Source organism: Anser anser (genome assembly GCF_964211835.1).
Source record: "Anser anser genome assembly, chromosome: 1".
Classification (NCBI taxonomy): Eukaryota; Metazoa; Chordata; class Aves; order Anseriformes; family Anatidae; genus Anser; species Anser anser.
Window position 1 is genome coordinate 46,590,005 of NC_139720.1, and position 25,071 is coordinate 46,615,075.

Here is a 25,071-nt window from a genome sequence, read left to right on the forward strand (position 1 = left end):
TCATTAGAAAGGAAGGGAAGAGGGTGTTTTTGTTTTTGTTTTTGCTTTTTTCTCTTTTCAAGAGAGAAATACCATTCTCATTCTTTCAGCAGTGTAGAATTTTACAAGAAAAAAATCCAAGAAGCAGGAAGTAAGTGTAAATACTGTCAGGTGTACATTGGGGTGCATGTTTTTTTTCTCATGGTTGAGAAATGCACCTCAGACTTCTAAGGTGCACTTGATCACAAGGTAGCAATGCCATGATGCTGATGAGAGCCTGTCTTTATTGCTGTCTCTTTGCCAAAGGGAAAGTGCTGTTGTACAGGAGCACAGCCCAAATAGCTTTGCTTTTGCTGTCAGTCTAGAAGCTGAAGGAAGAACAGCAGAATGCTGAACATCATAGAAATAGGAGTGAAAAGGAACAAATAGAGGTAAAGATAAGAAAAAAAAAAAGGTTTAAAGACAGAGAAGTGGCATTAGGAATCAATGTGAAGTCCAACAAAATACTATTTTTAAAACCTTCATCTACTCCAATGCTTAGGCACTGACATTGCATCTACTTATAAAAGACTGTTGCTCAGTGTTAGTGTTATTCCTGCTTCCATTCCCTTTTTAATGTTTAGGACTTGTAGCAAGATATTCTGATAAGATATGTAATTGTGGGAAACAGCTCATGGAGCACAAAATAATAGATAAGTATTTGTATCTTAGAAGAGTATCGTTGCATTAGTAATGAACTATATAATTTGATGCTGTCTTGATAATGATAGTAACAAAAGAGAATCATGGTAGCCCTAAGTTATTGCTGTTCTATTAAATCTTTGGACTGAAGAGCCTCAAAGTTTCAAGGGCCTGAGGTGGGATTTTTCTCTCTCTCCCTTTCCTACTGTCCAACTAATCTGATCTCAGTGGTCTAGGATCATGGGTCAACTGTACCATATGGTGAAGGCTGCAGTTAGCAATGTTAGCATGCTGCGATGCCACATTCCTCCTACACTCTTTTCCTGCAATATGGGCCCCTAAATGCCTTTTATCCACTGCCTTCTTGGGTTTTAGGACACCAGCTCACAGCTGTTGTCTGTTTCAGCATTTGTGAGGGACTAGGGGGAATACTGCAGGCTGAGGGAAATGGTGTCTTTCAGGCATTTTACATCCTCACTTTGGGGAACTACAGAGGTGGAATCAACTCAGCTTTCAGAAGGAATAGCATTAGGAGGTCAAGGGACTGGAGGCAGATGAACAGTGCAAGACCAGGACGTGCTATACAGAACAAAGAACAATATTCATGTTGTGTTTACTGTAATACTACAGTAGTAGCAGTGCCTAATAATTCTGTGCAATTCAGTATTAAGTCCTTTTAAAATTTCAGTGGTATCAGTTGTGTAGTGTGGTGATACATGGTGATATTTTATCTACATTGATAAGGATATTGCTTTTTTGAGTAGCAAGGAAGAGAGAATTCCTTTTAGGTCATACATTCTCATTTACATTTACTTGCAGCTAGATGGTTTGAGGAATTAAGAGTATCATTCAGAGCCTGTGCTTTATTTTCAGATCTGAAATCCTTCAAAGCTGGCAAAAGCTGTTAATACCAAGCTGTTAATACTGACACTTGGTGACTCTGGAGTGGACTATATGAAACGTATTTCATGGCTGCCATTCTAGCTTCTATATTTGTCACAAATTGTCAGTGATGTTGGTTAAAAACTATGTGTACTCAAGACAAAATTATTCACATGTCTGCAGAACTGATGCTTCCAAAAATGGTTTGAAGAATGCTGGCAGAACTGTGGGGAAGTTTGCAATGGGAACTGATATGCTTATCCAGTAATGGAATGTGAGCTTGAAAGAATGAACAAGATGACCAAAAATGGTTTGAAAAAATACATAGGCAGTTGGAATCAGTTATAAGAGAGAAAAACTGAGCTAACTGTGAACATGAACAAAAAAAGAATATATAATAATGAACAGATTAAAAAATACTAAGAGAAAATTACAAAGAACAATTCACAGGAAAATGAATAATGAAGGGGATCAAAAGGTGGAAAATCTCAAAATTACTAGATAATTAATTAATTTCTATTTACATTCCTGAGAGAAGGTCATTTTTAACTTTATTTTTCTCTAAGCTAGTTATTGACAGATCCTGTATATCTAAATGTCTTTTTTGCAATTCTATTGTTAAATGGCAAAATACATTTCAAATATATTTTAGCTGTTAAAAGGTGGTGTTTTTTTTCACTTTCTACTTATTATATAACAATCAAAAATGTATCTTTTCATGTAAAAAAAAGCTAGTCTGCATATTTTTGAATCTAGTAATAGGGCAAAACAGATCCTACTATGGGACATTACTTTTTCTTTTATTAAAGATAGATCAAGTTTAATATTAAAAACAATTTTACATGTACTTAAACACACAAAATCAGCAACGGTCTACTTACTTAGGGTAGGTTCAGTAAGATGACTTTTTGTGGTTTTATATACTAAGTTTTCCAAGTTTCATTTTTTCCAGGTTTTTTCCTTCTCTCATTAGAAATTATGTTACAAAGCTTGTATCTCTTGAAAAGTGCCTTTAATAACAATTGCATAATATTCTGGACAGGTACTGACACATCATGGGATTTTGCCATGGTGAATATTGAGATATCTACTGAATAAAATTCCTGAAATTACAATCAAACACCACTGCTTCCTTCATTCTTTTCCTTTTAGCTTGTAATATTTTCCAATTATTTCTAAACAGATTTCAAAATAATGTTAAACAGCAGGTGGGAACATTGGTGATTAACTGTGCAAGGCATATGAATAGGTTATGGTGAACAGATAACAATCATGATGGCTAATGTCTTTGGAACGTATGGAACAGCATCAGAACCTTCATGCATAAAGAAGAGAATAGAGATGAGCCCAGCCATTACTTCTACAGGATATTTTTCTGAAGTGCCTTCAGCTGGTGGGATAAGGCTATTTTTTGGACACTTCAGAACACAGAAGGCTATCTGCCTGTAAATCTAAATGACACTATCTTGGGCTCTAATCGCGTCGTCTCAGATGTGAAATGTATGTATCCTTTACCATCTAGCAACTCTCTTTCTTTGCAGTCAGCCATTTTAATGTTGGTAAAACAGCCATGGGGGTATTTTAATACGGACGGGTGCTCTGATAAGTCAAAACAAGTCTGCATCATCCATGAAACTTGGAGTAAAAAAGACAAATTACAGTTTTTTGTCCCTACATTATATAGTCATACATAGCTAATATTTGCCCTCTCTGCACTGGGCAAAAGACACTACAAGTTCTAGTTGATTAGGTATGATCGATCCATTAACATTAACAAGTATCTGAAAAGGTCCATTGTACCATGACATTTTGAAGTTTCACCCTGCTCCACACAATGAAAAATGAAACTGTTCCCTGAGATAGATGATAATAGTGGTATAATTCCAGACCATATTTGAAAAGATCCACCTTGTCTCATGCTTCCTTCTTTCACAAAACTTTTTGCTGTTTATATGGTGAAGTAAGGTGCTTCTACCCAAATTACAGAGTAATATTTATTTCATATGGTAGATATTTGTGGTGTTTGCACATCAGAAAGATGCTTACACAGAGGTGATGGTTGGGGACCAGATATGGAGAGGCTTTCTAAAGTCTCTCAGCAGACTGCAAAGCTGTTTCTTCATATGTCCTCTTGGATGTAAGGATCATGACCAAGTAAGCACTGTGCTTTGTTTGGAAAGCAGATTTTGTGTTGTGCATGTGTAATGTTGTGTATGAAATTATTGCAGACCAAGGTATCTACTTCGATTTTGTTAGTAAAATACTTTATTAGAGAGCTATGCAACTTAATGGCATTTTTCAGTTAAATGCAATTCTAAAGAGCAATAAAGCTTTATAGTTTTCATAGAATCATAGAATATTCCAAGTTGGAACGGACCCAGAAGGATCATCGAGTCCAACTCCTGGCACCACAGAAGTCTACCCAAAAATTCAGTCCATATGACTAAAAGCATAGTCCAAACGCTTCTTAAACTCTTACAGGCTTGGTGCCATGACTACATCCCTAAGCTTTGATATATAACAACATAGAAGCTGGAAAACAGAAGTAATGTGGAAATAGTCAATGTGCAGGATGGATGAATATTTGTACAACTGTGAACTACTACAATTTTTAGAGGGATTATAGGCATGCTTGTTGTGATTCACAGCATGAAGAGGATCTGTCTAGAGCAACTAGAAGAATTAAATTACTTTCAGTGGTCTGTGTTCTCAGGTGTTTTCAGGACAGTGTCAGATAGGCTGATACATGTTGATACACTTAACCATTGTCAATCAAAGTTCTTCACTGAGCTCACTTCTGCGTCATATCCAGTATCCATTCCTGAATACAACTTTTCCTGTCTAGTCTTCATTTTCTTGACTATTTCTGGCATTTTGCTAGTTCTTGTCCCTTATTCTTCTCTTTTAATATGTCTTCTGTTGCTGTTCAGCTGCTGACTTGGAGGCGTAGCTGGGCTTCGTTAAAGCAACACAGTTCTCCGGCTTCATTCACTTTCTCATCCCTTACAGATGTAACAAAATATTAACTACTGGTACCACCTTTTTCCCTTCATCTTGTGCAGTGCTTCGTGCTAAAAGATGGACATTTTGCATTCCTTTTCTTATGGTGTATTCTCCAGAAAGAAGAGTAGGATTTTAGGATTTAATTTTATTTTGTTTTGTAGTTTTTTCATTCTACTGTGCTTTCCCTACAGTGCAGTGTAACAATAGTCTTTCAGTGACTACAACACATCTTACTAAGTGGAGGCAAAGGATTCAAAAGCAGTAGGACTAGTAACTTCATTTCAACCCATCTAAGACAGGACGCTGTTACACTGAAGATAGTACCTGGCAGCAGACCTTCAGAACTAAAATGTACTCTTAATGAAAAAGGGAACACTGGAAAGATGTGCTGCAGTTGTACTGTTTAAGTGTTCTCTGCACATAGCGATCATGGGATGCACCATCAGAAAAACATTCTGTTAGTTCCTTTGTATCTTTTTCTAATTCTTCCTTCAAAGATCTTCGTTGTTCTTAGAACAAAGATTTAGTAAAGGCATAAAACCTGAGAGTTACCAATGAATGTTATACCGCATTTTCCTGCTTTTTGCAGGCAAGGATAATAACATAGGAGAGCAAGTCAGCAGGGACCAATGCATATGCGTGAATAGGCTCAAATAGATCTAGTTCACTGAGATATATTCAACCTTTTCCTCAGCCCAGGACTGCCAAAGATAAGCTGCCATTATCAGATTCTTCTGAACAGGAGGAAAAATACATTACACTAGAGAAATGCTCTTTCCTTTTACACAACACATGATTAAGATATAACTTGCAGTATTACTAATTGATTCTGTATGAACAAGATAACAGATATGTGAAGTTTCTTCATTTCTCCAGCAGTATTCTGCCAGTGATACCAGATGTAGTTCATAAACAGGATAAGAAAATTTATCACCCAGGCCTTCTTATTATACAGGGGATAAAGGATTTAAATGGTCCTTGAAAACCCACTCTCTCTGAGATGCAGAATGATTAATTCCAGGAAGATATCATGGGAGCTAAATGTTTAAACTAGACCCCGACCAACATCTTGATCCCATGTGAGTATCAGTACAATGCATTTCTGCATATTTACTGTACTTGAAGTGTCTAGACAAATTTCTATCTACTGTTGTAATATCACTAATCAGCCGAAGTACATTATATCCTGTCCTGGTTCCAGTTAGGACAGAGTTAAGTAGCTCATAGTAGCTGGTAGGGTGCTATGTTTTGGATTAGGATGAGAAGAGCGCTGATAACATGCTGATGTTTTAATTGTTGCAGAGCAGTGTTTACACCAGGCCAAGGACTTTTCGGCTTCTTGCTCTGTCCTGCCAGCGAGCAGGCTGGGGGTGCAGCAGGAGCTGGGAGGGGACAGACCCAGGACAGCTGACCCAAACTGGCCAAAGGGGTATTCCATACCATCTGACGTCATGCTAAACAATATATAGGGGTGGCTGGCCGGGGTGGGGGGGCCGGCTGCTCGGGAATAGGCTGGGCATCGGTCAGCGGGTGGTGAGCAATTCCATTGTGCATCACTTGTTTTCTTACACATTATTATTGTTAATACTATTACCATTATCACTATTATTATTATTATTGTTATTATTATTTTCCTGTCTTAATAAACCGTCTTTATCTCAACTCACAGACTTCACTTTCCCGTTTCTCTCCCCCCATCCCAGAGAGGGAGGGGGGAGGGTGAGCGAACGGCTGTGTGGTGTTTAGCTGCCAGCCGGGTTAAACCACAACATATCCCCACAGACAAATTTGCCTTTGCACATGATATAGTTTAAAAATGTATGAAAGGTCTTGTTAATTTGTACTCACCAGTAAAAGATGAAGTTCTGTCATGGGAACTTCATTTGGCCAGGATATAGCCTGGATCCATTTGAAAACTTGGTGGATTATCTTTTATTTCATTTATGTATTTTTCAACAGCTTTTGTAAGACTCATTTTTTCTAGAGGTTAGAGGAATTTGCTAGCAATAGTTGCAGCTGCTCTTTTTTGAAATGTTGACCTTCTCTAGGATCTTTTTGATAAGGTGGGCTCTGACTATCGTATTAGTCTTATCAATTGATTTGCCATTTATCATTCTAAGCCTTCCTGTTCATAAATGAGACTATAAATACACATTTCATATTAATTAACACTTAATTCACAATTTGAATAAGATGTTTCAAGAGCAACCTAAGTTTGCATTTCTTGGGATTGTTTTATCTCTTATCTTTATTACAAATACGGAAAGATATTTCTCAGACATTATCCAGATGGATTAGTCAGGATGGAGAAGAGGGATATAGGGCAATACCACTTGTTCTTCTCTGAGAATTTGGATTGAATTGATGACAACAGCAGTGGCCATATAGTTAGCATGTCTCTGACATGTTCCAGTCCTTGAAGGATCTCTATTAATACTTTACAAAATAGTATTAATTAGATCTGTCTTCTAGGTCAGCTGCTCGGTTTGACAGAACAGTATTTCAATACCCTTTCAACTATGATTCAAATATACTGTGACTGGCAGAGGACACCTGAAGAAGAAATGGATGTTACGTATTCATATACCTTCAGGTTCCACTCACCTTATCTTTTTGAGGTGGAAGGTAGAGGGATTCTGGCCAGAATGTTAACAAGATCAAAAAGGTTCTTGAAGTTGATAGAAAAGGGCTGAGACATTGGAAATACCATGACCTGCCTTTAGTGGCACTGCTTTCAAGTTAGGTATAAACTCAGAGGGAAGGGCTGATAGGAGCACACAAGGCTTCTAATGGGAAGTCTAGACAACAGCAGTTCTCTGGGGTATGAAGCTTCAACTACTCTCTTAACTCTGATATAATACTACAGAAGAAACATCCTTTTTTGCAAAATGGTGATGAACTAGGGGAAAGACTACCTACACAGCATATAACGAAGGCTCTAGATCTCTTTCTGTGAACTTTTCCTTTATACCACCATTTCCAAAGCAAAGCAAAATAGTAATATCTGTAGTAATTGTTTATTTATCATGAGGTGTATCCTGTCACAAATTTATGTGTTATTTACAAATGAATATTCATTGAAAAAACTTTTGTAGTCCTTGCTACAACAATATCTTACAGCATTTATGTGATTTTTAAAAGAAACTTTTAAATTAACAGAATTTAACCTCAAGTGTGTAGTTTAATTTAATTTTATGTACAAGAAAATCTTATTATCTCTACAAGTTATGGGCAACAACACCAAATTTGTGACCTTATGTTAATTTTATACTGGTATATTTCTTGGACTATTCTTTTTTTCATTTAAAATATAGCCATGGTAGGTTCAAGGGCATTAATATTTATTTCTGAATGTTGTTACATTGCCAAGTAAAAAAATGAAGATCAGAGCAAATCAGAAAAGGAGGGAGAAGTAATATATTTTGATTTACAGATCGGGGATTAAAATATGTAGTGGAGAAAAAAATGTTGCCACTTTTACTGCGCTGTTTTCATACTTGAGTAATACTGTGAATGGGCTACAGCATTAGAAAAAAAACCAAGCAGCTGTAGGATTTAAGGACATTGGGGTCCTGGATTATTTATCTTCTGTTCTGTCATTATTTACAAAACATGGAGGTAGACCAGAAGAAAAGTTTTCAAATCCTTTTCAACAAGCAGTAATGGGAGACCTAGTTATTTTAAAGCACTTTGTACCAACAGGATTAGAGACTTTCCGCAGTATTGTCAATTGACTTTCTTATAGACTATCAAATGTTCATACTCTTAGTGGGTAGATAACAGGATGAAGACAGCCAAATGCAGACATTTCACTTGGTTGGACTCTGGTCACTTAAATGGTGTCAAAGGAATGTATGATTTATTGCAGGTCAAACCCCAAATACTCAATACTCATTGTGGTTCTGTGGTTACTGCCAGGTGAAAATCTGGTCCAGTGCAGTGCATGTGCAAATAGACTGGTGCACTGAGAAAGGGTATTTTGTCTTTGATATTCTGTAGTTCTCCATGAGTTCTTTGACAAGGCCCCATAGGAATTTTTTGTTTGCTGTAATGTGCTAGAAAATACATAACGCAAAGTAAAATATATGCCTCTTCTCCAAAGTGTGAAACAACAGCATCTTTTCATGGCTGTTAAGAAGCACGGGACTTATGCATTTAGCAGATTCACAGTTGATGACCTTGTCACAAGCTAGAATTACAAGCTGCCAATTTTGGATATATCTACATTTAAAAAGATGGGACTATGACTTAGGATGAAGGGGATCATAGAGCAGAAGAGAGCACACAGTTCCCTAAGCAGAGGAGACCAGATGTGGAGCAATGCAGTTTGGAATAATGGTAGCAAGGACTACTTGAATTGATAATTAAAAGAGTTACAACAACATAAATCATTATAAAATAAACCAATGCAGGACAGAATTTGACAAAGGACAAAAATGATTGGTCTGTTCTATGAAAATCTTCAACGTATAGACAAGACCTGCATTTTGATAAAAGACTCCTTTTGCTGAAATGTTTACTATTAACTTTGCAGAAAAAATAACCCTCTAAGATTTTCACATAATCACATATATACATATATTTTTTGTGCGTAACAAACATTCAGTTTTCAATAAAACTTAACATTTCAGTATAGTGATTCAATAGAAGCCAGCAGAAGCACTTCAACAACAACTTCAAAATGCTTTCTTAAATATGAAGAAACTAGCTATCAAAGAAGGTCAGCCAAAGCACTAACATAATTTTGTCAGTTCAATTCATGATCTAAATAGAAAATAATATTTTACTTTAGAGCACTTTAAAATAGTTCTCTCTTCCTAACACTGCATATACTGTCTGATTAGTAGAAAACGATAACAATACATTTCTTTATTCCAGTAGTTAATCAAATAACATGAAAATTTTCAGCAATAAGTTGTTTGTTTTTGTTGTTGTTGTTGTTGTTGTGGTTGCTTTTTTCTTTTTTAATAACACAATATGGGCATCGTCCAAAGCCCATGGCAACAGGAAGGAAAAGTAATGATATCTTCCTGAAACCCATCAGCTCATTATGCAATTAGTTTCCTTGGAGATGACATCTGAACCCCTCTCTACTGAAAGTTTTCTGTTGCAAGCATGAAGTGAGGGTGATAATAAATATAGCTGTTAAAGAAATTTATCTGCTTTATCAAATGCAAGTTTGTTTATTTTTAATTAAAAAAGCTTTTCTGAAGAAAAAAAAGTCTGTTTATTCTTTGTACATCATCCAGTTTTTTTAATTTCTTAACTAACTCTTGTCATGCTAGCAGCTAAATATTTAATTTCTAAGATTTTTTTCTCACTGCTGAAATTTCTGCAGGAAGGCATAGTAGCATATATTTTATTATGAAAGTCTGCCATGCCTAGACCTTGAGCTAACAGCAGAAACTACTGAAGTTCTTTTCAGTGACATTTTGCCCAGTACGTGCCCTGGAACTCTTTTCACAATTAGAAAAAGACCCGCTGAAATATTATTGTTATTGTAAATCCATAGAATATACACAGTTCTTATTTTAAAATGGTTATTTAAATATTTAAATAACCATTCAATAATATATTTAAACATATTATTTAAAAATCTTCCAATTATGAACTGAACTAACAGTCAAATAAAGAAGAATTCTTCTGCCTGTTTTAATAACTTTTCTTTTCTTCTTATTTTTTAGGTTATTGTTTTCCTGCTTCAGGACAGTTCTCCCCTACCCTTAATGTGCCAGAACTGCAGGGCTTAGTCATCCCTTCCCCTTCCTCTCCTCCTCCAATGACAGAACTTTTCACTTACGCTTTCATTCTTTCTAAAAGCTAAAGCAACATTCGTGTTCTGTTCATGATTTATCCCCTGAAGTTCAAGGAAAACTTGATCACAGTATTTTACAGAATATATGGGTAATAAAATGTGCCTCAGAAGAGCTCCTCAGGTTCCCAATTTAAAATTCTTGCTTTGCTCTTTCTGAAACTGCTGTTGTGGACAAGATCCTAAATAACATTTTAATGTTTATCACTGACTCCTGGTCTAGGAAAACAGGATTCTATTGGGAGCCCATTAACACTAAGTAGTTTCCCCAAAGAGTTACTACTGGGCAACATGGACACTTCTTCACCTGTAGGGATAAGCATTTGGCATCTGCATGCCCTTTCATCTTTAAATTGAGAAGCCTGAGAATGACATTGGTGCTAAGCCTTCATCGTGATAAGGCAAAGAAAATAATTAGTTTTAAACAGATTATTTTGGGGTTATGGGAACAACTTTTTTTTTCTTTTTCTTTGTTTCTTTTTTCTTTTAAATGGCACGGGCATGGATTCATGTAAAAGCAAATCACATAGTAGCTTGGAGATTTTTTTTTTATTGAAAAATGTCACCAAACTAAAACTATTGATCCTATATTCTAGAATGCTGTTGCTCAGTTTAAACATTGTTCTTGTGATGTCCAATCCAGATATGAACAGATGTCATTAAAACATAATGAATTAGAATTCACCAACCACCCTTTTAAAAGCAGTAGATTGGTTTAACTAAGCTGCTTAGAATATTGTCAGAAAGGGAAGAATTTGGGATCTATGGTGTCTTCATTGGTATTGATGGAGGGGGATTGGAATTTGTGTTATGGTCTGACAGGAGGTGGGTGCCTTAGGTATTTAAATCACTATTTTCCCACAAAGTGCAGCTGTTTTCCTTTGACAGTTATGTAATAATAAACATTCCTGTAATACAAAGAGAGAATGTGGCAGAAATTCAGAACCTAGCTACAACAAAAAATAAATGCTCAAAACCAGACTGATTCCAACTAAGTACGCAGCTTATCACTGTTGACAGTGCAGATGTATTCTGTGGGGATGATGACCTGTGTTTCACATTGTCAGTCTTGCCTGGGCACTCAACAATTTCAGTTCTGCAAAGTGCTCAGCAATTTTTGAAGTGCTTGTGGTTCTCACTGACTTGCTTTGGGTCACCACATTCAGAGGAATAAACCCAGAGGGAGATACTGCACCCCTGCTAAAACTGGGACTGTGAAAGACAGATAATAAGAAAAAGTGATTGCTAAATAGGCTGTGGACAGGAACTGACAATGCTGTCTACTGTAGGAAATTATCTGGTTTACTTGGCATGTTTTATATTTAGTATGCATCCTGGTGTTTTTACTGCTTCCCTTTTATGGGTTGTGTTCAGTTTGTAAGACCATTGTTTACTCTTTTTGTATTTGGAAGCATATATGCCAGATGTTTCCAGATATGTGGAGGCTATAATTGATTAATATATTCTTTGGAGGATCAAATAATAATACATTGAATGTAGGAGTTTACAAAATATAGTCATTGTGGCATGCTATTGGATGCATCAGAAATAACTTCTAATGTTTTAAATTTGCATTTCACATATCTTGTCAATTTGTGTTACTGGATGCATTGATTTTTCTCAGCTTGATTTTGAAGTTATTTATGCTCATTGGCATATGTTAGTATATATTCTGCACAGTTATTCTTTTCCAGAACTTTAACTTTATTTCAAAAAACATTATAGCTGGGTAGAAAAAAAAAAGTAATATATAAAACAAGAAAAATTATGCAGCAAGTCTACCTATGTTTGCAAAGTGAAGTTAAAAGAAGTTCTTAATTTTAAGCTTTGAGAATTATGAGTAACAGTTTACCTCTATGTTTAAGTACTAAACGTCTATCAAAAAAAAAAAGGGAAACGAAGGAATACAATCTGAAAGTTGCAAATAGTATTCTGAACAGCAGCTCACTGTTGGTACAGGTATTTGGATTTAGGAATTATTTCTGCTTTTTACTGTCACTCAGAAGAATGAAGTAAAGATGAGCAAACCATCTCACTCACATTGGGGAAAAGGCAGACAAGTGTTATTTAACATAGAAGAGAGAACACAGATGCTCATAATTTAAGAATACCTTCTTCTGAAAGCATCAGGTTACTATGGCTCCTCATGGATAAAGACTAGAAGAGTTGAGGTATTTTCCCCAAATTTCTTTGCTGATGTGAAAGTATTTTGAATTACACATGCTGGTGAAATTATCCCAGTAAATTTGATGTGAAATCTATACATTAATGAAATGAGAAAAAATAAATAAAGTGAGTTATCTATTCAGATAGGAGCATTTGGCCTTTAATAATTTATTCTGACATATCCAGGACTTGGATAAAGGTCATTGGCAAAGGCAAAACCCTTGGATTTGTGGTGTTTGTTGTGCTGTGTGGAATAAGGCGAGTTTTCATTCCGTGATGGACCTGGACATGGCTCCTGCTATGCGGGCATGAATCTTTATGGTGTACCTGCCATAATACCTTAGGCCAACTAATACATACAAAGGATGATGTGTGTTGATTAAAATGTGCTTTAGCCATTCTCAGAGTGATTTATAGTGAATGAAAACATTTTAAATGACTTAAATTAATTTCTGATAATTATCGTGCAATAACAATTCAATGTGGCAAATATTTTGTCATTTGACTAGGGTAGTTGTTATTGCACAGTAGTTTGCTTGAGTTTTTGTATAACTTACTGTTAGGCAAGTATCCCCATAGAAATTAGAATAATAAAATAAACTTATTGTTTAATTCTAACATCTTCAGTCAGTTTTGGCCTACCAAAGCAGTCAGTTTTCACAGGTGGTTTGTGTAACTGCGTGCCTATATGACCCCACTACAGCAGGGATACATACAGCACAACAAATAGGGTATTGGAAGGAGTTCTGTTCTAAAGAAAAGTAACATTTTTTTGCTTCAATCTTTCTAATGACTTGAATGAAGGCTTAATGAAAATTTTGTTCTTGTGCTTTTACTTCTCCTACTATCTTAATAATTCTGTCAATAAAGAATTAAGTTTTCAGTGGTCCTGCAAAAACCCAAGATACTGTCTCTTACAACTCCCTCACAAGTGGGGAATTTCCCTTGCAATTTCCTCACCACCTCCAAGCTGAGTGGTGCAGTTGGTACACTAGAGGGAATGGATACCATCAAGATGGACATTCAGAGGCTTGAGGAGCAGGCCCATATGAACTTCATGAAGGTCAACCAGACCATATGCAAGGTCCTGCGTCTGGGTTGGGTCAGTCTGCAGTATTAGTACAGACTGGGTGGTGAACTGATTGAGAGCAGCCCTGCAGAGAAGGACCTGGGGATACTGGTTGATGAAAAAATGGTTATGAGCCAGCAGTACATGCTTAAAAACAAACAAACAAACAAACAAACAACAACAAAAAAAACCATGGGCAATGTTAAGGGGAGTGATTCTCCCAATCTGTCATGCTCTGGTGAGAGCCCACCGGGAGTACTGCACCCATATCTGTGGTCCCCAGCACAAGCAAGGCATGGACCTGTTAAATAGAGGGCTGGAATGCTTCGCCTATGAAGAAAGATTTAGTAAACTGGGATTGTTCATCCTAGAAAGGAGGAGGCTCCAAGGAAACCTTATTGCAGCTTTTCAAAAGGGCGCTCATAAGATGAAGACTTTTTACCAGGACCTGTAGTGACAGGACAAGGGGCAATGGTTTTAAATTGAAAGATAGATTTAGAATGGGCATAAGAAAATGTTCATGTTAAGGATGTTTAGACACTGGAACAGGTTGCCCAGTGTACTTGTGGATGCGCCATCATCGGAAATGTTCAGACCTGGGCTGGATGCGGCTTTGAGAAACCTGATCTAGTCAAAAGATGTCCCTGCTCATGGCAGGGGAGTTAATGACCTTTAAGGGCTCCTTCCAACCCAAACCTCATAGAATCTTATGATACTAAGATTCTATGAACTCTGGATTGTGACTTTTTTGTTAACTACTTCCAGCACTTGAACTTTGGTTCATGTTCAGTATAGGAAACCCCCAAGTGTTTTCTTCACTATAACAGGTGAATACTATTCCTTCTTCACTTCTGTAGATAGCATGGAAAGTGTAGTGACTTACTTGGATTACCTTCTAAGAAGACCTGCCAAAAGTGGCTGCTCCATTTTGGGGTGTCAAGGAACAAATCTCTGCCAAAAGCAGCAGCATGATTCCTCCCTGTTCTGGCAGGAAGTAAGCTGGGAGTGGTAATTAAGCACCACAAAGTAGCAAATTGCTGGGTTTGCTCTTCCTTCTTCATTTACTTTTCCTCAACTGTCCACTATGTGTCAAAAATAACTGTCACTTTCAGACTAGTCTGTTATACCTCATTATTATTATTATTATCCAAACTGGCTAATTTGTGCCAATTTTCTTCCTTGCCTTCTTTTTCAGAACACTGAAAACATTCCATTTAATAATGACATAAATTTTCTGTCTTGCCCTTTTTGTGGCCAGAGGTTACCCTGGGCAAAGAGCATCTCTGGTGTTCTAAAGAAAATGTTTCTTTAGGTCCTAGGGATGGGGAAGAAAAACAAGGAAGAGGACAGGGAAGGGGACACATAAATGAATATGGGACTTTGAGGAGAGCTGCCGTGACAGAGTTCAGCTTTCTGCATTCAGAAAACCCTCAACAAATAGTCAGTCTGCAATATGATTTTATTTAAATGTCTGCTTTTCCTGCTGTAGAAGTTAATAGTGGCAAATGATATGATCGCAGTATATATAGCATACTTATTAGGGATTCTTGTCTGCTTTCTTTCTTTCTACTATAGATCTAGCACACCTGTTTGCATTGGAAGCATTTGGTCATACTCACTTTGTAGTTTGTCTTCTACCATAGGTCTTCTATAATTTCTTCAGTGGTAGTTCTCAGTGGTTCTAGTGGTTGGCTAAATGTTAGATTTTATCTTTTGTTCCTTAGGTGGTTGTATTTATTGGTGAATCTGATAAAACAGTGGTTTCACTCAGCTTTATAAATGTGCTTTAGCTATAGCAAATTGAAAATTTTATTAGAGGCTAGGAAGGCAGCTGTCTTACTTTGAATCATCTCTATAGAAATATGGTGCAAAAATAATATAAGGTTTTATTATGAAAACAACATTTTCAGGGAAATAACAGCAACAAAAAACAGAGTGAAGCAAATAAACCTTTAGCTTGAGAGACAAAATACAAAAATTATAAAGCACAAAATAGATCTTGCTTGACTTACGGGTGCAGATTTGGGGAATATTTGTATAACTTTTCATACATGAATAGGAACATAATAGTCTGCAAATGACTAAAATGTGAAAGAAGGAGAAGGATTGGATTTTGTTCACAAAGGCGTATGTGGCAGCAAAGACATAAGATTAGTAAAAGAAGAACAGAGTTAATTAGCAATGAGGTCTTAGAGATACAGTGTGTAAGACTTCTGGAAGTGGCTGAAAATTCCCCATTTGGGGTCCTTTTAATTTAGGCTGGACAAAACAAAAAAAATATAGGTAATAGCCTTGTATTAACAGAGAGTTAATTGGACATTAACATTTTTTACTTTCAACATTAAATTGATTTATAAAAGTTAGAGATAGAGAAAATAATAATATTAAAGACAAAATAACAAAAGAAAATATGGTTCAAATGTCCATGGACAATGAGCACACACACACAAAAGTGAAGCTGATATTAGATAGAAATGTAAAACCATTATTGCAATATCTTGTGGGGGTTAGGAAAATAAACATACTACATGGATATTTCAGCCGAGAAGAGCAAAAGTCAGGAAAAAAACTACCACAAAAGACAGTAAGACCAGTAAAACAACCTAAAGTACTCTGGTTGGCCAGCAGCACACCACTGTAGAGAGTAAATAAATTAGGCTTGTAAACATGAGCAAGCACATCTTGAGGATATATTGTTACACTGATGTTCCTTAGCAGATAATCCCTTTTTTTTTTTTTTCTCTAAAAGATTTTTTCGTACTAAAAACTACAGGTATGTATAATTTCACCATGTGAAACTTGTCACTTAAATGTCTTAATTTTCAAGTCAAGCCTCCATATGGAGCATTGATTTTGTGGACCTCAGATGTCTGCTGTTTGGGCTTCCATGACCTTCAACTTTTTAGGGTTCCTACCATGAAATTTAGGACAGAAATTGATTGTATCTTTCAATTTATCTTGGATGCCAGACATCTTCACTGTTAACAAAATTCTCATTCTATCATTTCCAATTTTTACCAGATCTTGAGATACTATTCCAAAAATGTTTCTTTAACTCTTGGTCACATTTATTGTGATTGCTTTTTTGTGCCATCTGCCTTTTTTAATGCTTTGTTTTGTAATACAATCTGTAATTCTTATTTCAGATGTTAAAAGGGTGTGTTTCATTGTAATTTTTACTATATTCTATCACGTTTTTAATAACATCCAGAATCTCTACATTTATCAGGGGAGTTCTCATTTGGCGGTTAAATTATTTTTATCATAAAGTGGATGTTATCAGATGCTTTGAGAGGAAGCATGAGACTGGATTAATGGGACAGAGATCAAAGCCAGTAGCTACACAGAATTTCTTGAGAGGAATCCCTTACTGGAAAAGAGAAGCTGGCTGATGGCATTTTTTTCAACAACTAATGAAAATTTCCCAAGTGGTTAAACCCTCTAATAGTTTGGAAGAAGTAATAAAAAGTCATTTCAGACTAGCACAGAGTTCCCAGCAACTGTTTACATGTATTCAGTTTGCCCTTTGCTGCTGGTACTTTTTTACCACCTTAAGCTTTTCTCCTGAAAACATGTGCAGGATCAGTCCTGTTTATTTCAGTGATTATTCAAAGAGTAACTGTAAAATAGGGTCACACTGCTGCTGATTTTTCTCTATCCATTGTATTAATATGTTCTGATCTTTGCATCAGTATTTTTGTGTTTTATCAGTACTGAAATTTAATCTCAAACCCTTCGATAAACTTGATAGAATAACTACCTGTGAGTATACATATTCCTTTACCAAAATTCCTCTAGATAAATGTAATAATTTAAATTCTAGTAAATCAATAGAAGTGGTAAAATATTAGTACATTTTCACCAAACTCCTTGATATCTCATTAGGAACTTTAATAAATTCTGACTTGTAATTAAGACCAAGTGTTTCATTCAATTATCTGATTTATACTCATTTCATATCTATTTTAACATAACTGCCTTTTCTATTATTTAAAATGGATTTTTTTTAAAGTCTTGAATGCAGATCATGGAATGCAAGAAGCAGAAAACAGTTGTGCAAGATAGGCAGAAAAAGAATTGAAGATAACAGGAAAAAATGATAATGATAAAAGGGTTATTAATGTATCATATGAAAAAGTATGAGAATTACACAATTTAGGTAATTTATTGAACATAGTGAGTCAAATTATCCAAAATATGACTCAGTAAGAAAAATTAATCTGCTTTCTGAGAAACTTAAAAAAAAATCCCCTTACAACAGCAACTAATTAGGTATAATGTTTATATAATGTGGTCTGTGGTTTGTTTGCTAATTTGTTATTTACTCACAAGGAAGAGTACCGTTCATTAAACCACTAGAAACATTTTGTGCAGTGTTATGGGTTTTCCTTACAGGACATCCATCAAAATAAAGAGGACTGCAATTATTAAGATCTGACAACTACACAATCCAAGTGATAAATTTAAAACCTGTTTAACTACCATTCTAACAGACTGTAACCTGCAATAATCTCTAAAAATATAAAGCACTTAAACATTTATGTCCTGAATAGTCTATTTTGAGTGCTTTTGGTTTTCAAAAATTGGTAGAGGCTTATCAGGAAAGTAAATATTACCCTGAAATCATATGATATGTTCCTGTTTCCTGTTTTTGTCAGGGCTCAGTGAGGGCTGGCTGCTCTGTAATGGAGGAGATAAAATGGGAAGAAATATAGCATCAAAAAAGAGATTTTTCATTGTGATCAGTGAGATTTCCTCATGCATGCTGCAGCAGCGTGTAGACTTCAACACACCCAGTACTTTTTTCCCTCATTTACAGTAGAAAAGATCCTCTAAAAACTGACACAATGATACTGAAAATGTCTATTGCCTATCAGGTAGCATTAGCTGTTTTCTAACTAGTTTGACACCGGTGGTTTTGGTGATTTTTTTTTATTATTATTGTTATTTTATCTTTTGTCAGTAAAGGTGTGCTCCATAGCCCTAAAAAATATGTGACCATGACCTCAGATTAAGTCACCATTTCCAGGACCAACCTTGTTCACTCATAAACCAAGTGAAGTTTTCAGCACAGACAAACAGAAATGTTGAACAGCTAGCTGGATTGTAAGAAAACGATGTCAATTAACACTCATTTAGAGGCGCTGAGGACACACAAAATGTCTTACAGTAGCATTTCAGCTATCTTAGTTATCCAGTCTTTCCACCAGAATCAGGAACATCTTTTTCAAGGAGAGTTCTTACTGGAAGCTCCTTCTTGAATGAAGATTCTCTTGCTTTCTTATCTCAAAACTGGGCTTTACTGGAGAACCATAATAGCAATTAATTAACTGATTTGAAACATTTTTTACTCATCAGGTTTGTCTGGAGAATAACATTAAATATTCTCTGTGATTGCTTCTGTTTATCCAAACCTGATAAGGCAAAATATTTCCATGAAAGAGAATCATCCAGTTTCCCTCTCTAACTGAATTAGTTGCTTCCTGGAAAGGCAATCTTTTACTTCATGAAGACCACCCTCACCCCAGCCTGGACTGATTTGCTCTTGGCAATTCTCTGCTCTGATCTTAGAGTCAGGCAATGTGATTAGCCTTTGCTGTTGCTGTCATTGCTTAAGAGCTAATTTAAAGTATCCTTTGACCGTCCACACATTTTTAAGACAGAATGCTATCCTGGTGCTGTCATGCTTTTCTTTCCTTTATTTCTTTTTTATCCAAGACATTAGAAAAATATATAACTGTGAGTATACGTGGAGTATTACTGAAATCCATCAGGATACTTAATTTATTACAGGTTTGGGTTTTTGTTTGTTTGTTTGTTGTTAGCTTGTTTGGCAATGGGCCTGGCTAGACAAATAAGTGAAGTGCTCCACTAGACAGTACTATAGTGCAGGTAACAAAGAATGCAGGGAAAGACGTAAAGGGAACTTAATTTTTCTCCTGAAATATGAAAAATATGGAGCAGCAAATTGTTTTTCCAAGGTTGAAAGATTACTGTGTTTTTATTCTGGTAAAAGAGGTAAGGAAATATAGTTTATATGTCTAAAATAGCATCAAAAGTTAGTTTTTCATGTGAGAACTGTAATTCTAGAACTCAGCTATTATCATTGGGCCCAAGCATATAGGTGGCAGAAGTTAGTATAAGTTTTCCCCCAGTAATACGTGTGATACCATTAATCACTATTTCAGCTACTGCTGACACAGGGGAGAGAAAATGCAGAGATGCTGATTTAGTCACTGTTGATAACGCAACATTAGATAACAACAACAAAAAAATTACAGATAACACAACACTTTGTGGTTTTATAAAATCGTGTATAAAAGTAGTAAAGCTGAATTAATTTCTACATAAATCTCAATAACTTTTAAAGAAAAGCTAAGAAGAAAAGTAGTTTTGCAGGAACAAGCTTTCTTCACCTTAATTGTCTACTAAAAACAGATTGAGCATCTTTACTGAACTATTAGCATATTTTCCCTGCTATTTTTGTCTGAGAAGGCTCTGTTCTTCTCTAGGCTCAGATTTTAAGGAAAATGTTTTGCTTTTGAATAATTTTGTAGTTGTGGTGGGTTGCTCCAGTGGCACAACCCACTTACTTAAATCACTATACTACTCTCCAGATTGGTAAAGAGTAATTTTATTCTGTTCTGTGATTCCATTATTCTTTCTTTGCTGAGATCTGTTCCGTGCATGTGGCAAAAATGGAGGGTATAATGAAGGAAAAAAAAGACATACTCCATTCAAATTTTCAAAGTATTACATTGTTTATGTCTCAGAAATGTCATTACAATTTTCTATTTGAGCTCAATATGGTTATTTAAGGTTGTCTTCTTTTCTTCAGGTTATTTTAGCAGAAGTAAATATACTGTTAAAATTGATTCTATGTTATAGTTGGCTTTAGTGCTTTGGCCTCTAAAAGATGTCATTTATTTGATAAGACATAGTGCTTTACATAAGTAAATATGAGTTGATATATCCATTATTTAAATACTGCAAAAGGTTATACACATTATATTTATCAACAACAAAGCTTCCTGTATCAATGGCAAACAGAAGCAGTTTGATTTCATGCTCCAGATTGGAAAAAACAACTTCAAAATGCTGATTATCTCAGAGCTACCTTTTCTGACAGCCTGAAAGCAATTGTGTTGTTATCACCACCTGCCACTGCTGTTATAGATTTGTAGGTGAAGATGAAAACTGTAACCAGTAAATCTTGCCATATTCTAATGGAAAAAATAACTACCAAAATTATGCACTCCTGAAAAAAAAAAAAAAAAAAAAGAGGGAGAAAATGAAGGAGGTTTCTTTCTAGTGTGTCCAGATTTTGCTGGGTACAAAAAAAAAAAAAAAACAAAAAAAAAAACCAGTATCCATTAGGGAAGAGGTGAGAGGTGCAAGCTTCCAGGGATTTTGCCCCATTTCTGCCTGAAACAACACAAAAGAAAGAGAATGGCTGAGAAAAACTTTTACAAAAGTTAGACAAAGTAGAAAAGTTAGACAAGTAGAAAACAATTTTCTAAAAAGCCCACTCCCTGATACATGCATTCACCCCGCTCCGAATTAGTGGACATCTTTATCTCCTAACAGATTTTTTGTTTTTGAGGGCCTTTCCTCATTCCTACTGCCGTGCTCACTGTGGAGTGCCGATGTAATGCTGGAACCATATGCATAAGAACTATCAGACCTTCAGATTTAATTAACAGCTAATTAACAGCCCTTCTGGCCCTTGTAGTTAATACTGTGCTGAACTCAAGAAATAATTTGGATAGGTAATTATGAATGCTATCTGAAAATAATGAATTGAAGCATCTACAAGATTTTACCTTGACCAGAAAAAAAAAAAAAAAAAAGTGATTGCTAAAATTGTCACTGACTAATATGCATTTGGGAAGAGCAGGCAGCATTTCAAAAGAAAAAATATATTCCCATTGTCTACAAAAGCTCATTAGAAGTGAGAAAGAAGTTCATAAGATCTCCAAAGAAAATGAAAGTGCAATAGATTAAAAAATAAATTAATAAAAAAGTAATTTCTTAGAAATCCTTTTGAATGGATGAAAATATGCAACATACAGTGCCAGTTACCAGGGACTGGGCTTTGCAACATGCTGGGTGTGATTGTCTCACCACAATTCATATTACAAGACTGGGGACCAAGCAGTCACTGTCATGCACAATTCAATTTTATAGCGTTTTTTATTCCATCTTTACAGCCTTGCAAAAGTTGTTATTTACAAAATCAAATTTATTCTTTGATAATCTGGCTTTTCAGCCTGCTTTTCATTCACTCGTGCCCATAACTCACCATTTTCTGTTTATATTATAAGGTTACATGGAAGTCCTTAATGTAACAGTATTTGAAGCAAAACATTTATGAAAATAAATGGTTTGTATATATAATAGTAAACGTCTAAAGCACCTAGAGGGTGGTTTAAATACAGTCTAATTGCATACAATGCAAGGGGTAAATCAGTCTCCAATTTTTGTTGCCTTTTAGGGAAAGCCTTAGGTTAGGGTAGCCACAGGGTTGTGTGGACTTTAGATGACCTCTAGGGGTCTCCTGATGCTTTCTCTTCTAAAGCATGAGGTCTAGTTGTTTCTGAATCCCCCCAAGAAATAAGACTTCTTGAATGGTTTTTCAGTTTAAGCTAGTGATGGCACGAATATTTGTTCAGATATTATACAGCCTTTCCCAATGTTTAACCTAAATTTTCGCTTCTATGTGTTAAATGAGTTCCTCAGTTGTCTTTGATTAATCCAGAAAAATGGCCTACTTTATGACATGCCTTTAATTACTTGTAGACGGTTCCTGTTATGTCATTTTCCTCGAGATGGAATTTGCTTAACACTTTAATCCCATGTAGATCTTGTTTCCCAAATATCTGAATTCCTTGGCTAGAGTGCATCTCTTTTAAACACTGTGTCCCTAGTCAGTGCTTTGTTCTTTTAATCAGTGTCGAGTACTGCATAGCCATCTTGCTCAGTACTTGGGTTGAGTTTTTTCAGAGGGTATGAAAAATAATATCTGAGCCTAAAGAGGACACAACAAACAAGGAGAAGGGAAAGGACAATTTGAAGGCAAAGGAGTGATGTTAAGAGAGACAGCAGCTGAGAGAGTTCTGAAATTCTCCTGGTTTACTAGTGGCAGTCAGGCGTAACCATGGACAAGAAAGAGACGATGTACTGATTAGCCCAGGAGTATGTACATTATCACCTTTCTTCTATACCAGTGTTCCTGTGATCAGCTTAAATAATCCCTGTTGCCATAAATTCTTATGTATGAAATGCCAATATCTTAATACAGCAAAATAACAATTTTATCTCTTCTGCAGCAGTGTGAACTATTAATGTAGCATCAATTTATATTGGATCCTGGGAAGAGAATTAAAGGTCATTGTACCTTTGTTTGCATTTAGTATATAGCAATCCCTCCTGCTCTAACAGATAGGTATTTTCTGAATCATTACTGTGGTTTTGTATTTTTATAACATATCTTGGTCTTTCGTTAATTTCTAAAATTGTATTAAATTTTCATCCTAAACTGATTAAATTATGTAATCTTCATCCTGTGAATATTCCATAATTTAAATTTTCTTTTAACTCTGAATCATAGTGAGCAACTGAAACAATACAAATATTCGATGGAGAAAATATTCTGAAATAGTTTAATTTGGACATAGCCAAATATTTGTTTTGAAATTTCAATCAAAACAAAATTGTAGCAATGTAATTTAGAAGCCTGCTGTATTCATTTTCTTGTGGGATCACTCTCCACAGACATATTTCATAATAGTCTGTAGTCTATTGAGTTCTCTGATTGACCGTGATATTTGTTCAGAAGGAATCTCATGCTGTAGTGGAAATCAGACCTTGAGGGACTCTACCCTTCTGGGAAAATAAAGAAATCTTAATTATTGATCCCATGAGAAAGTCACTGGTTTGGAAAGATACTCAGTTTTTGTATTTTATTGACTTGAAAAAGTTGACTTGAAAAAGAAAAAGTGATTTAAATGGAGTATTTTGTTTTGTTTTACTTATTCAAAATACATCCTCCCAGGACAAAATGCTTCAACTAGATTTTCCAACTGTAAATTCAGTATTTTTTAGTGGAACATGTTAATTGAGAAGCAACCACGTCTATCAGTAACTTAGGATATCCAAATAGGCTGTTTATTAATGTTCCTGCTTATCTTTTGATCCTCTTCTGACTCTGATCACTCTACTTTATAAACCATCTAAGAATCTTCTAATAGTATATCGACCAATTTTACACTGCAGTCTCAGAAATAGACCATTTGCGTCTAATATTTGTATATTGCCAACATATTATGGCCACCATTATAGTGCAGTAATTATTATGCAGCATGGTATTTGACACCAATACAAATATTCAGTATTAAACTTTTTTTAAACAAATGCATATCCATCTTACAGTACCATTAAAAACATATATATAGTGTTCCATTATCTTCTCTGTGCATTTCCAAATCAAAGGAAATTTTCTTACTTTACTGAGCTGATCGTCTCATGGTATTTTCAGATTATTTCAGACTACTTTCAATCCCGCTCAAAAGTCATATTTTTCAACTAGCTGTCTAACTCAATTATTCCTTCTGCTGTGAATGACAGGTTTTGAAAACAATATATTTACAGGAAAACAATAGAACAAAGCAACTTTTATTTCATGCTTTCTTCTTCTACACAAAGATAGTCAATCCAATAAGCCATGTGTCTCCTTACTTCTGTTCAAGGCCATATAACTGCTTCTGTTCTCCTCCAGAAAACATAAACACTAATATTCATGTACATTCATTTCATGGTTCCCTGTTTGGTTATCTGATAATAAGGAAGCAACGATTCTATTCTACAGTCCTGAGGTAATATTCCAGTTTATGAATTTCTTCGTCAGGATTTTGACTCTATTTCATTGCTTTGCCTTCTGATCACTCATTAAATTATATCTATTCATTCATCTTTATTTTCTTTTTTAGTTAGTCAAAGTTAGAAAAACCATCATGGTCACAAGAATAAAATGTCTCTATGTACTTTTCCAAAATTTCTGTTTCTTTTAACAATTTCAAGAATCATTTACCTACCATAAATCAGATTATACTTTATAGTCATATGGATATTCCATACAGAAACATTAAAGAGGCTTCAAACTAGATTGTATATGGGCAAATTACAAATAGTTTCTTTCAGAAAACTGTATTTTCTTTCAGAAAACTATTTGTAGAAACCTAAAAAAAGTTACTTTTAGAAGCTATTTTTGTATCAATTTGGGTTGCAGTCTCCTGATTTCTGGACTGTTTTAGTGAAATAAGCAAAATGGAAAGGCCTAAAACTTGTACTGTCTCAAGAACTCCCTTGTGCTGTCTTCTGCTTACAGATAAACTGTGTTCACAAATATTTCATGTTACAGGCTTTGGGCTGAGTGGCTGGAAAGCTGTGCAGAGGGAAAGGATCAAGAGTGTTGGTTAAT

At 35.4% G+C, this 25,071-nt stretch overlaps 1 protein-coding gene across 7 annotated transcripts in view; it reads left to right on the forward strand.

Annotated features, from left to right (window-relative positions):
• Positions 1 to 25,071, forward strand: part of ANKS1B (ankyrin repeat and sterile alpha motif domain containing 1B) — a 440,891-nt gene that overhangs the window by 319,689 nt on the left and 96,131 nt on the right. The window lies entirely within an intron of this gene.